We start from the raw sequence: 12,944 nt of genomic DNA on the forward strand, positions 1-12,944 counted from the left end.
TTCTTACTGTACTCACACAGGACAGTCTATCTCCTGACAAGAGCATTTTCTCCAGCTGTTCCCCATACCTGAAACTCTCCCTTTTTTATCTCTGCTTCCGCAGCTTCCTTAAAGCCTCAGCTCAAATTCCACTTTCTGCAAGAAACCTTTCCCAGTCCTCCTTCATGCTAGTGCCTTCCCTCTGAACCTGTCCCCAATTTATCCTGTACATATCTTGTTTGCACATTTTTTTTTTTTTGCATGTTATCTCACCCTGTTAGACTGTGAACAAATTGAGAGGAGAGACTGGTTATAGTTTTCATTTGTTTTGAGTTTTTTGCCTTTGTACCCCCAATGCTTACCCCAGTGCCTAGAGCATAGCAGACATTTAATAAATGTTGATTTACTAAAAAATTAATGGATGGTTGGATGCAGATCATAGCTTTACTTTGATGCGATGGATAGAGAACTAACTTTGGCATCAGAAGACCTGGGGTCAAATTCTTTCTCTACTACTTGATATCAATGACAAATAGGGCAAATTATTTCTGTGCCTTACTTTTCTCAAATTTTTCTACAGATTCACTCAGTCTTTTCATTCTTCTTTTCTTATAAGAAGGATCTTTACTCCATTCTAATGGATCTCAAAGGACAAAAATCTACCCTCACTGCCTTAGCTTCTTTACCACCCACTTCTCAAACCTTTTCAATCTGGCTTCAATCCCTCCCACTCCACTCCTTTGTTGTCTCATGGGCTAGTGGTGTCTTCTGAACCATCACATCCAAAGGGTTATTTGTTAAGTCTCATTTTCCTTGCTCCCCAACTACATGACCAACTATAATTCCAGAGAGTTTATGATGAAATATACTACCCCTCTTCCTGATGAAGAAGTAATGTGCCTAGAATAGAGATTGAAGCTTTTTTTTTTTAAATATGGTTAATGTAGGAATCTGTTTTGCTTGACTATCCAGGTTTCAACAGGTTTTGTTTTTCTTACTCTATCCATGGAGGGAGACAAAAGAGGGAGGGAGAGAATGGAGAGCTGAAAATTAAATTAAATTTAAAATTAATCTCACATGGTTGACTATCGCTTCTATGATTTCTTTGACTTCTATGACACTGAATTCTCCTTTGTTCTCCTCCTACCTCTCAGATTGCTCCTTCTCTGGCTCCTCTGATACTTCTCATACTTATGAGTTTTTCTCAAAGATTTGTCCTTGTTCCTTTATACTCTCAATCTAAGTGACCTTATCCAATCTAATGGTTTCATTTTTAGCCCCAACCCCCCTCATACGTTTTAGATAGAATTATCAGCTGTCTATTAGCCTTATCTGAGTCTCCCAACAACACCTCAAATTATTGTTACCGACTAGTGTAATTACCATTCTTTACAACCATGATACCTCAGTGATCTTTGACCTTTTCCTTTCCTCTACACGGATTCGTTCAGCCAGTCACCAAGTTCCATTGATATTTTCCTTATAGTAATGATCACATCTACCTCTCTTTCCATTCTTACTGTCTGGTTTTGATTCTGATATATTATGATAAGATTGTAACAAATAAAATAATAGTCGCCTAACTAATTTCCCTTTCTTCAGACTCTCATCCCGCCAATCCACTTTGTATAAAACCTCCAGATTATATCTTGAATACCATTTAATACAATCTAGCAAGAATTTAATACGTGCCTATTACATATAAGACATGGTTGTTGCTGCGGTTATAAGGATGAGTGAAGGGATGGTGATGCACCCAACAGAAATTGAGCAGAAGAAAGGCAAATTTAGAGATTGAAGATAACAAGCTCTATTTTGGACATATTGAATGGAAGTGTTTTCATGACTAGGAGGGAAGATAATCTAACACAGCTGATGAGACGGACAGGCTAAGCCTACATACAAGCAAACATCTGGGAGTCATCTAAAAAGGGTTAATCATGAAACACATAAGAGCTAATGAGACCATAAGAAGAGATGATATGGAAAGAAAAGAGGCTCTTAGGACTGAATTTCAGGAGACGAGTTTAGGAAACAAAACATAGATGAGAGAATAATGCAATGAAAACACAAGGAAAATAAATTATTCAGGAGGAAGGGATCACCATCATTATCAAATGATCAAAATGAATGAGGACTAAAGAAAGGCTATTTTATGGTTGACAATTAAAATACTAATGAGAACCTTGGAGAGAGCTGTTTCAATGGCATGGCAAAGCAGAAATCTAGATTATACTAGATTGAGAAGTGAGTAACAGAGGCAACTCATGCAGGTAACTTTTTTCTAATGAGAAATCTAGACTGATAATTTTAATGACTGTCAGGCCAAAGGAAAAGAGTTTTATTGCATTTTTTTGGTTTTTAATTTGGAGGAATCTTGGGCATGTTTTTAGGCATCAGAAGAAGCCAGTTAAGCCTGAAAATTAGAGAAAGAAAACATTTAATTGTTTCATCCCTCAACTCATGAACCTCTCCTTTCCCTCCCTAATAAAGTCCATACCTGTTAACTCTATATTGAAGTCTATCCACAGCCTTGCCCACACTGTCCTTCCAAGTACTACCCAATATTAACCCTGCTTCAGACAGTCTTATTCCCCAAACATGCTTTGTATGCTTTGTTATTGTTCAGTCTTGCCAGTCACATACAACTCTTTGTGACCCCATGTGGAGTTTTCTTAGCAAAGACACTTGAGTGAGATGCCATTTCCTTCACTGGCCCATTTTACAGATGAGGAGACTGAGGCAAAGAGGGTTAAGTGACTTGCCTGGGGTCACACAGGTAGTAAGTGTCTGAGGTCAGATTTGAACTCAGGGCTTCACATCTCCAGGCCTGGTACTACATCTACTGTTCCACCTAGTTGCCCACATTGCACTTTTATACCTTAATAACTTCAGTCATGGGATGGCATGAGTTTCATTCTGTAATCTCCTCTCCAACTGTCAACCCACCATCTCCACATTTTTTTTCTGATCTAATTCCAACCTTCCCTTGAAGTCCAACTCTAATGTTACTTCCTCCAAGTTAGGTCCTGAAATTTTCCTAGTGGAAAATCACTCTCTCCTTTAACTGAGTCTATAAAACTTTATACTCCTCTAATGCATCTATATTTTAATTTATATTGTATGTATTCATATCTTCTGCATCTCTTTAAAATACCATTAAAGGAAGATATCATATAATATTTATCCTTAAATCTTATACTAGGCCTAGTACATAACAGATAATCAACGAAAAGTTGTCAAATGAATAAAAAATACATTTTTATATAGTCTAAATCATAAGCACCATGAAGGCAAGAATCCTGTTTTGCACAAATTTTTATCTCACGCATAATATAGCATATTGTATTGTGTATAGGTTTCAAACGTCTTTCTTAAATGACTTATGCTGCCCTTTAGTCTCTATGAATGGATGATAGTTATTACAGATGGAACTTTCAGAAGACACAACATTTACAAAGACTGAAACAATTGTCAGTCTTACTTCATTGTCTTAATAGATGCTTGGTGACTGACTGCCTGTTAGGGACATTTAGAACCTGGAAGGGAAGAGAATAAATCATATAATGGCTAGGATAAATTTTGTTTTCATGTTCCAAGGGTTTTGTGTTAAATGGAAAAATTATCTGATTATGTGTTTATACTTGAGCATGCACATATGCATAAATGTGTGTGCACGTGCATGTGTGTGCGCGCACACACATACACACACACACACATACACATACACACACACTCCCAATCTACCAGAAAGTAGTCAAACCCCAGAGCACAACTCAGATAATTCTTAACATCTGATATTCTTTTATAATCCTTTGTTAGTGTCCATTTCCAGGAATGAGAATGAATTCTGTGACTATGTTCAGAGCCATGCCCTCCATGCCTTCTCATGTTCCCTGCATATAAATGGATTCATTTTGGAAACCATTCTCTATACTTATGAAATTTTATTGTCCTCTAAATTTGGACTTTTATGTGCATATTGAGGGTGAAGAGATGAAACCAGGAGCAACAGGGTTACTGCACTGAATTTGAAATCACTCACATCCACTCATCAACCAGTTGTGTGACTCTGGGCAAGTCATGAACCGATCTACCTCAGTTTCCTCATCTGCAAAATGTGGATAATGATAGTAATTGCCTCGTGGGCTCTTAATGTGTGTAAAGTGTTTTGCAAATTTTAAGCTCTATTTAAATTTTAGCTATTACCATTTGTTGATCATTCAAAATCATTTCAAGTTGTTGCAACATTAAAGATGAAAAGCCATAGTCTACGCTTGGTGCAGGAAAGCAAACTTTGGCTCAGCTCATAAAGCAACTTCCTCCTGATTAGAGTTGTCCCAAATGAAGTGGGCTTCCTCAAGACATGGTGTAGCCCCCATCAATGAAGATCTTTTAGCAGTCAAGGCAGATCTGTGATTAGGACCTGGTAAAGGGATTTCATAATTCTGGTAGAAGTTGAACAAAATGATCCCCTGAATTTCTTGTTATTTCTAGGATTCTAATATCATGGTAGTCCTGATATGTGCAATTAAAATGCAGAAACATGGAATTCTTTTTTTATTATCATCACCTACAGGCACTGCTTGAGGGCCTCCTCTGTGTTAGGTCCCTTGTGCTAGATATTTGGACTACAAGGGAATTCATCATGTGTTGTGCCCTTAGGCATCCTTGAATATAATTCATAAAGAGTAGCTGGAATAAAGAGACTGTCAGCTTAGCATTCAAGTAAGATTTAGATGCCCTATGTCTTAGTTCCATTTATGATCAACTCACTTCTTCCCAAAGATGTGGAAGACTCCCAGTTCTGGGAATTTTCACTGGTTCTACTCCATTCCTGGAATGTCTACCCTCCTCATGGAAGCCTTCTGGCTTCCCTGGTTTCCTTTAAGTCCCATTTAAAATTCACTTTCTACAGAGAGACTTTCCCACTCCCCCTTAATTCTGGTGCCTTCCCTCTATTGATTATTTACAATTTGCCTTGTATTTAGTTTATTTGTACATAGTTTGTATGTTCTCTGCTAGACTATGACCTTTCATATTAACATTTAATTGTAATCTTCCACAACAGGAATTGTCTTTTGCCTTTTTCCATATCCCCAGCACTTAGTACAGTGTCTAAAACCTGGTTGGAGTTTAAAATCTGTTTATTGACATACTAACTGACTGACTGATCCACCACAGAAAGTCATGAAGACTCTGTATTTTATAACTCAAGTTATATAAGCACTACAGAAGCAGTAGTAATAATAACAGATATATATATGTGTGTGTGTGTATTCTATGTATATACGTGTATGTGTGTGTATGAATGATACTTCATATACTTTGTCACGTTTGAGCCTCACAAGAATCCATGCCCATTTTTCAGATAAAAAAAAGCTTAAATTCAAGAAAGATTCAGTGATTTCTTATTCTCACACACCATGTAAGTGTTAGCAGTAGGAACGGAAAATGGTCAAACTGACTCATCGACTCATAGAAAGAACGTAGAATTTGGTGCCAGAAGTCATGGATTTCTATCTCATCTCTGAAATTCAGCCATCTATGTGACACTGAACAAGTCATTTAACCCCTCTGAGCCTCAGTTTCCTCATTGGTAAAAGGTAGAGGTCGGATTCTGTAGCCTTTAAAGTCCCTTTTAATCTCTGAATTTAGTCTTCCAACCTAGCGCTATCTACACTGTTACACTGCCTTTTGATAAAGCATGCCTCAGTTCCTTGCCCATTTAGCTCCCTTAGATTTTTTTAAATGATGTTCGAATAATTCTCTTTACTTATAAAGTGGTTTGAGAATCAACAGGAACAGTCTATATTTTGGTGAATACTTTGCTTTTTTCATATAAATATCCCTTCTGTACAGATGTTTCATCTTTTTTCATTCCAGATCTTCAAAACCCAAGGAAAACAAAATCTGTAAAGCAACAGAAAATTAAAAGAATTCTTAAAAGAAGGGCAGGTAAGTTATATGTCTTACAGTTAGAAATGTCTGAGACGTTTACGGATTTTAATAAAAGGTCTTTTATTGAGCATATTATTTGTTTGCAACAGTAAAATAAACCAATCTGCACTGAGTCTATTGGTGGTTTGGTACGTAGTACTATTAACTTCCACTCGTCAGCTGAATGGTAAACAAGTCCTAAAGAGCACACTGCACTCGACTGTGGGTTGTTACTGTTGTTTCTAGGTCCAGAGTTATTTATGGTACAATAAAAGCTATGGTTTCTCTCTAGCACCTGTCTGGACAAAAGGAAGAAGACAGAAGCTTTCGGTCTTGTCTTTTGAATGAAGGGAATTTTCTACAATTGTAAACATTATGCCAAACTCAAACAAGAAAAGAAAAGAAAAAAGTTGTGGTTGACATACTATGCGTTTCACCTCTTCTAATATGGTTTGTTTGGGAGCTCTCGTTTCCTACAAATCTTAATTCTTTTTGAGCAGCGCTTACATGGCAATCTTAGAGAATTAAACTTGTACCTGGTTATTTTTTTTTCTCCTCTCGCTATAGCTCAGTGATTTTTCTCAATGGCAACCATGGTCTAGTAATTTGAAGCTTGTGAACCTTGCAAAAAGATTCATTTAAAGCCATAGTCTGAGGGCTTTCCACCAAATGGAAAGTATATTCTACTAGAAATCTACAAAAGAATTCAGGACATGCTATCTGATAAGCATTTTGCTCATTAATGTTTGTACAGTATCGTACCTTAAAAGATCGCTAGTTTCTTAGTGTTCAGCATTTCTCTGTACTTTAAGGGTTTAATGGGTCGAGCTGTTTAAGTTTTCCAACCTCGTGACTGATGGTTTGTTTCTTTTTTTAATGCAAAATTCAGTAAAATTTCCCACGGAGAAAAAGACCTTTAATTATGAAATACCAGCATGTGGGAATAATACCATCTACACATCAGAACAGCGCCGTTACTTGATCATAATTCCTTTTGGTATTGATCATTCAAACAATTTTTTAAAAGGTATCTTATTACTGTACTTTGAAATGTCATTGACATTTTGTTCTTTTTGGGATGATTCATTTCATTAGATTTGAATTAAATGTATAAAATGAGTTCAGGACAACAGATTCCTCTGAAGTTGATACAGATCAATTACATATAATAAAAAGCAGAGGGACACATTTGTACAAGTGTGGAGATAAAATGAAAGTGGAGAAGGAGGGAGGAAGGCAGGAAGGAAGGATGAAAAGGAGGAAGGAAAGGAAAGAATGTGCAAGGGAGGAAGAGGAGAAGGGAAATGGGAGGGAAAAGAGGAAAAAGAATGAAAGAAAGAAAGAGGGAGGAAGGGAGGAAAGGGAAGTAGGCAGGGAAAGGAAAGGAAAGAAAAGGGAGTAAGAGAGGAAAGGAATGGACCAGTTAGGTGGTGTGATGAATAGAGCACCAGCACTGGAGTCAGAAAGACAGACCTGAGTTCAAATTTGACCTCAGAAACTTGACACACTTACTAGCTGTGTGACCTTGGGCAAGTCACTTAACCCTAATTGCCTTGCCTTGGCCCTCCATAAAAGAGAGAGAGTGTATGTGAGAGAAAGAGAGAGAGAGAGTAAGAGAGAGAGAGAGAAAGAGAGAGAGAGAGAGAGAGAGAGGAAGGGAGGGAGGAAGAGCAGGGAGAGGAAAGGAAAGGAGAAGGAAGGAAGGAAGGTAGGAAGGAAGGAGGAGGGAGGGAGGGAGAAAGCAGGAGGGGGAAATGATGGTCTAAATGTTATATTCCATGATATCTCTCTATAATTTTCTTTAATGTCCCTTCCAGACACTGGGCATTTCCCCCAAAGCAATTACAAAGAAAAGTGATGAGAGGTCTTTAATAAACACATGTAAAGTTATACAATATTCCCTGTGAGCAATTAATCAATGCCAAACTAAAGCTTTAAATGAAGGACTTGATACACAACTCATACAAACATTTCATACAGGGTACCTTCTGTTTCCTTCCTTTGCAGTCAGAAAATGGCTGTATTTTTCTGCTAAAACTATTGAAGATAACAGATTGTTGATGGAGTACAGTTGTTTAGCTCATTAGGAGTTGTTGTTTTTTAGTTCTCAGCATGAATTTCAACATATATTTTGCACAAGGAATATGAAAAGAAAGAGCCCAGAAATTTATTTGAAGTTGGACAGTCAAGGAGCTGTTCAACTGAAATGCTTTACTTTTCTTTTCAGGGTACTGTGCTCTATGTACCTCCATGTATTTCAAATTTGAAAAAGAGCTTATTGCTGCAAAAAGTTATTCTATATAGTTTAAAATGTGTAGAGTTTATCACTGTAGTATGCAGGGAACTGGATACACAAGTGTTCATTACTAATGGGAGGGGTACACCTAATTCCAAAATCCTTAACACAGAAATGCTATCACTCATGGGCTCTCTGCTATAAAAAATATAATCCAGTAGGCATTGCAAAAGTAATCCTTGGCTCTCTGAAGTACACTGTTGATGAGATTCCTTCAGTTCTCTAGAATTTGTTCTAGTATCTGTATTCTCCATCTTAGGAAAAAAAAACCCACTTTCTATGAATACCACTCTAATAAAGCATGTCAACCTCCCCTTGTCTTTTAAGTACCCTCTCTTCAAACCCTTCTCTTGTCAATTACATGAAAAGCACTCTTCTTTTAGAGGGAGATTTTCTAGGATGAGCATTTAGTCTTTAATAGCTAATATATAAACTTGAATGTTTTAGTGCTCCTCTGAGAGAAGCATTGACTAATATTTCCTCATAGGAGAGATTGCTGTTGCTTGAGTAGGTCGTTGCCTAACGCAACACATATTAGCATTTCTCTTGATGAGGAAAATAAAGTTATCACTTCCCTTGCACCTACCCAGAATTCAGCAGTTCTGGGTACCCATCTTATCGTCTGTTTTTTTAGGAGTGAATAGTAATTTTAAGAAGTCTTACAGATGTGCATTTTTGATGAAATTTTCTAGAGGAACAGCTCCCAAAATGATTATCAAAATGATTGCTTATTTTTTTTTTTACTACTTAGATCAAAGATATTCTTAGTTGCAGTTATCTTTATTCATTGTGGTTTAAAGGGTATTCCGACATTGAAATGTAACCCAAAGGAAATATCTCCTTTTGTAAGATAGTGAGAGAGTGTGGTGCGAAGAAGAGAAAATTATCACTGGAGTTAAGAACACAGATTCAAGCTCTACCCTTGCCTCTGACTCATACATCCCTATGGGATGCTGGAGAAAGTCATGTCATCTCCCTTTGTCTCCCAGGAAATTCTCCAAGACTTTAAATTGTAGAGCAGTTACACATCTGTCTTGGTAAAGGGAGTTTTCTTGCTGGGAGATCCCTATATTGATAAAATCATAAGTTATTACCACAAATACATATTTAATAGTAATAACTGATTCACATAATAATTTAAGGTATTTGAGTTTTCCTCATAGCAATCCTGCTAGGCTCGTAGAGAAAATATTATTTTCCTTATTTTATGGCTGAAATAACTAAAGGACTAAAAGTTTAAGTGCTATGGTCACCATAACATGGAGTTACACAGTGATTAAGAAATGTCAGGAGCAGTACTAGAACCCATTTCATTAAACTCCAAGTCGATGCTTTCTCTATTATTCTGCACTGCCTTTAAATATACATTTTAAAAGATAATAAAAAAAATATGAGATGGTATGATGGAGTTGGGGCAGCTAGGTGGCACAGTAGATGGAGCACTAGCTCTGGAATCGAGAGGACCTGAGTTCAAATGTGATCTCAGATACTTACTAGCAGGGCAAATCACTCTTTGCCTCAGTTTCTGCATCTGTAGAATGAACTGGAGAAGGAAATGGCAAACCACTCCAGTATCTTTGCCAAAGAAGCCCCAAATGCAGACACAACTGAGCAACAACAATGATGGCAGAATGATGGCTGTATTACAGTGGCTTCAAGAGTTGGACCTCGATTCAAGTCCCTCTGACTGAGTAAGTGTCTCAGTCCACTGTAAGTTAGAGACCAGGTAGAAATCAGCATTAATAAAGGAAGCTTTGTCATCATGAGCTCCCTCTGCTTCATGAAATAATAAGTAGGGACCACAAAATGAAAATGGGATTTCTAGAACCTAAATATCAATGCTTTCAATAGTACTAGAACCTAAATATAAGTAACTTTCAACAGAGAGGATCCTGACAAAATGTAAAAGTATATGCTGCCTATAGGAGGTCTGCCAATAAAATAAAAAAATAAAAATATATTTCAAATTTGAAATATCCAATTCAGTAGTAGGGAAAAGAAAAATTATAATCCTTAAGATCATCCAGGAATATCATCCCCACTAGCAATGATTTTCCTTTACCAGACCTCTTATTAGAAATGAAAAATAGCTAAAATGAATATCTCTTGTTTTACTGTCTGTACTCAGCTAGAAGAATTTAGTAGCTCTGAAACAGACAAAAAGGGAACACCAAGTAGTGAGGGAAAAGCAAAGGTGCAGAAAGTCATCCAAAAGGATAGTTCTCCTGTATATCATCAAAACATTTTTTCATTAGCTTGTTTAGGGCTATACCTCAGACTTTGTAACAGCTGAAAGAACTAGATCCCATGGGTGACAGCCAGGATGGCTTAGTAGATGGGGTGATGAACTAAACTCCTGAAGGTTCAAATGCTGCCTCAGACTATTATGACCTTGAGAAGCCTGGACAAGTCACCAGCTCTCAGCTGCAGTTTGCTCATTCATAAAATAAGGAGACTGAATTAGATGACGTCTAGTGTTCTTTATCTTAGCAACAGCAACAGTAAAAATGATAGCATTTACAGAGATCTTGAAGGTTTACAAAGTACCTTACTCATGCTGTCTCATCCATCACAAGTCACGGATGGAAGAACTATTAGTATGACCATCATACAGGTTAGGAAACTGATGCTGAGAGTGGTTAAATGATTTGCTCAAGGTCACATGTACAGTAGCAGTCAAAGGCAGCATTAGAATCCAGGGCTTACTGACTCCAAGTCCACCTAGCTGCCTCTTAAAGTTCTGACCCTATGAATGACAGAATGAAAAAGGGAAGTCATCTGTCCTGACACTGTCATCATCATCACAGCTAATATTTACATACAGCTTACTATATTACACCTTACAATTATCTCATTTGAACCTCACAACAATCCTGGGGGGGAAGTACTATGATTATTACGTGTGTGTGTGTGTGTGTGTGTATAGACACCCATATATAGGTGCATGTATGTATATATAGACACACATATACATTTATGCTTATACATACACAGATATATTATTATATTTGACATATCTCCATTTTACAGATGAGGAAACTGAGGCAAACAGAGGTTAAATAACTTGCCTAGGGTCATACAGTTAGCACGTGTCTAAAACCACATTTGAACTCAGGTCTTCCTGCCTCCAGGCCTACGTCCTATCCATTGCACCACCCAGCTGCTATCTTCATATAGCACAAAGCTTGATTGGGGGAGGGAGGCAACAAGGGGAGGCAAAAGATTCAACTCTCCAAGCTGGACAAAAACACTTCAGGATTCGGTGATGAGGAGTTGGGTGATTGTTGCACTTTGGGGAGAGATTCAAGAAATGATTAACTGTGTCCTTGAGTTTCTTACCCCTGGATGAGTGAAGCTATTTTTGAGCACTGGCATGAGGAGTAGAGGCACCATCTCTCGGAGCTTGGCATGAGGCATGTGTGAGCTGCCAATCTGATTTTATAGCGACTTGGAAAGCAAGTCCCCAAGGGAATGTTCAGGCAGAGTGGATGTTCTGGATTGCTAATGTTTGCATTCTGACTCTACACGAGAGAATCTCAGAGTGTGAATATCTATGTCTGCCTATACTCTATATCTGAGGTGGCACTTTCTCTCAATTAAAAAAAAAGCTAAGGGACAGAATAAATTTTCCTTCTTAAAATGTTTTCCCCCTAGAAAGGAGTAGAATTCAAAGATTTTCTTTTACTGCTTGTTATGGCTAGGATAAAAAAAAAACTTTACTTACTACATCATTTTTTAATTGTCCTATAAAGAGCTAATATTAACTTAGAATACATTTATTCCGATGTGAACAAACTAAATGTAGCAAACAAGAGAAGAAAATGACTATTGAAAATATAAATATATTTGAAAAAGCATTTCAAAAGTCATACTTTCTTTATTTCAGTTTAATCTGTGCTTCAGATAAAGAAAACTGCCCAGATAGGCAAGAGCCCCAGAGATTTCAGGGCTCTTGAAACAACAACGTAATTATTCTTGGATTCAGACAGGAACATTACTGTAAAATGATGTGGAAAAAAATAGAGGTCTTCATGAATGTGTGGCTGATTACTTTTAAATGTTCCCCCAGATCTCAGAAAAAAAAAATCTAGAGGGACGGTGAAAGGGCGCAGGAGCTGGAGTCTGAGGGCCTGGGTTCAAATCCTTATTCTCATTGTACCGATTGTCACCTTACTTGGCAAATCCTTTAATCTCCATGGACTTTAGCTTCTGAAAATATAAAATGAGGGACTAGACAGCACATGAGCTCTCTTCCAAATAAAAATATATGATTCTATAAGCCATTGTACGTGCTATGGAAACACTGAGTGCGTCCTCCTCAGCAATTACTGTATCAGATATATCACAGAGAATTATAAGGGAAGTGATCATGTCACTCTGTCTTGAATTGCAAAGGTCTCCTTCCAAATGATGATTGCGTAATCCAACACATCTGAAACTGAACTCAAGAGGTGTGACCATTAACCCCCTTCAGACATTAAAAAAAATGTTATTTCTGATAGCAATTGACAGTAGAAAACAAGACAGTGAAAATTATTGTCATTTAGTATTTGAATAGCTATCACCTAGAAAAAGAAAAAGGAAGGGACTAGCTTAGGTCTACCTCAGCAGACAGAACTAAGGACAGTGGGTGAAAAATGCCAAGACTCGAAATAAGGAAAAACTAAATAGAAATTATAGCTGTACAATTGTGGAAAGGGATGCCTTGGAATACAAGGAGTATTACTCA

At 37.3% G+C, this 12,944-nt stretch overlaps 1 protein-coding gene across 4 annotated transcripts in view; it reads left to right on the top strand.

Moving 5' to 3' along the window:
• Positions 1-12,944, top strand: part of TENM3 (teneurin transmembrane protein 3) — a 3,393,579-nt gene that overhangs the window by 2,458,214 nt on the left and 922,421 nt on the right. For all 4 annotated transcript variants that reach the window (XM_072622672.1, XM_072622671.1, XM_072622669.1 and 1 more), the window contains one exon: positions 5,866-5,937. The gene's annotated coding sequence lies outside the window, so the exon portion shown is untranslated. The remainder of the gene's footprint in view (positions 1-5,865; positions 5,938-12,944) is intronic.

The sequence above is a fragment of the Notamacropus eugenii genome, chromosome 7 (assembly GCF_028372415.1).
Source record: "Notamacropus eugenii isolate mMacEug1 chromosome 7, mMacEug1.pri_v2, whole genome shotgun sequence".
Classification (NCBI taxonomy): Eukaryota; Metazoa; Chordata; class Mammalia; order Diprotodontia; family Macropodidae; genus Notamacropus; species Notamacropus eugenii.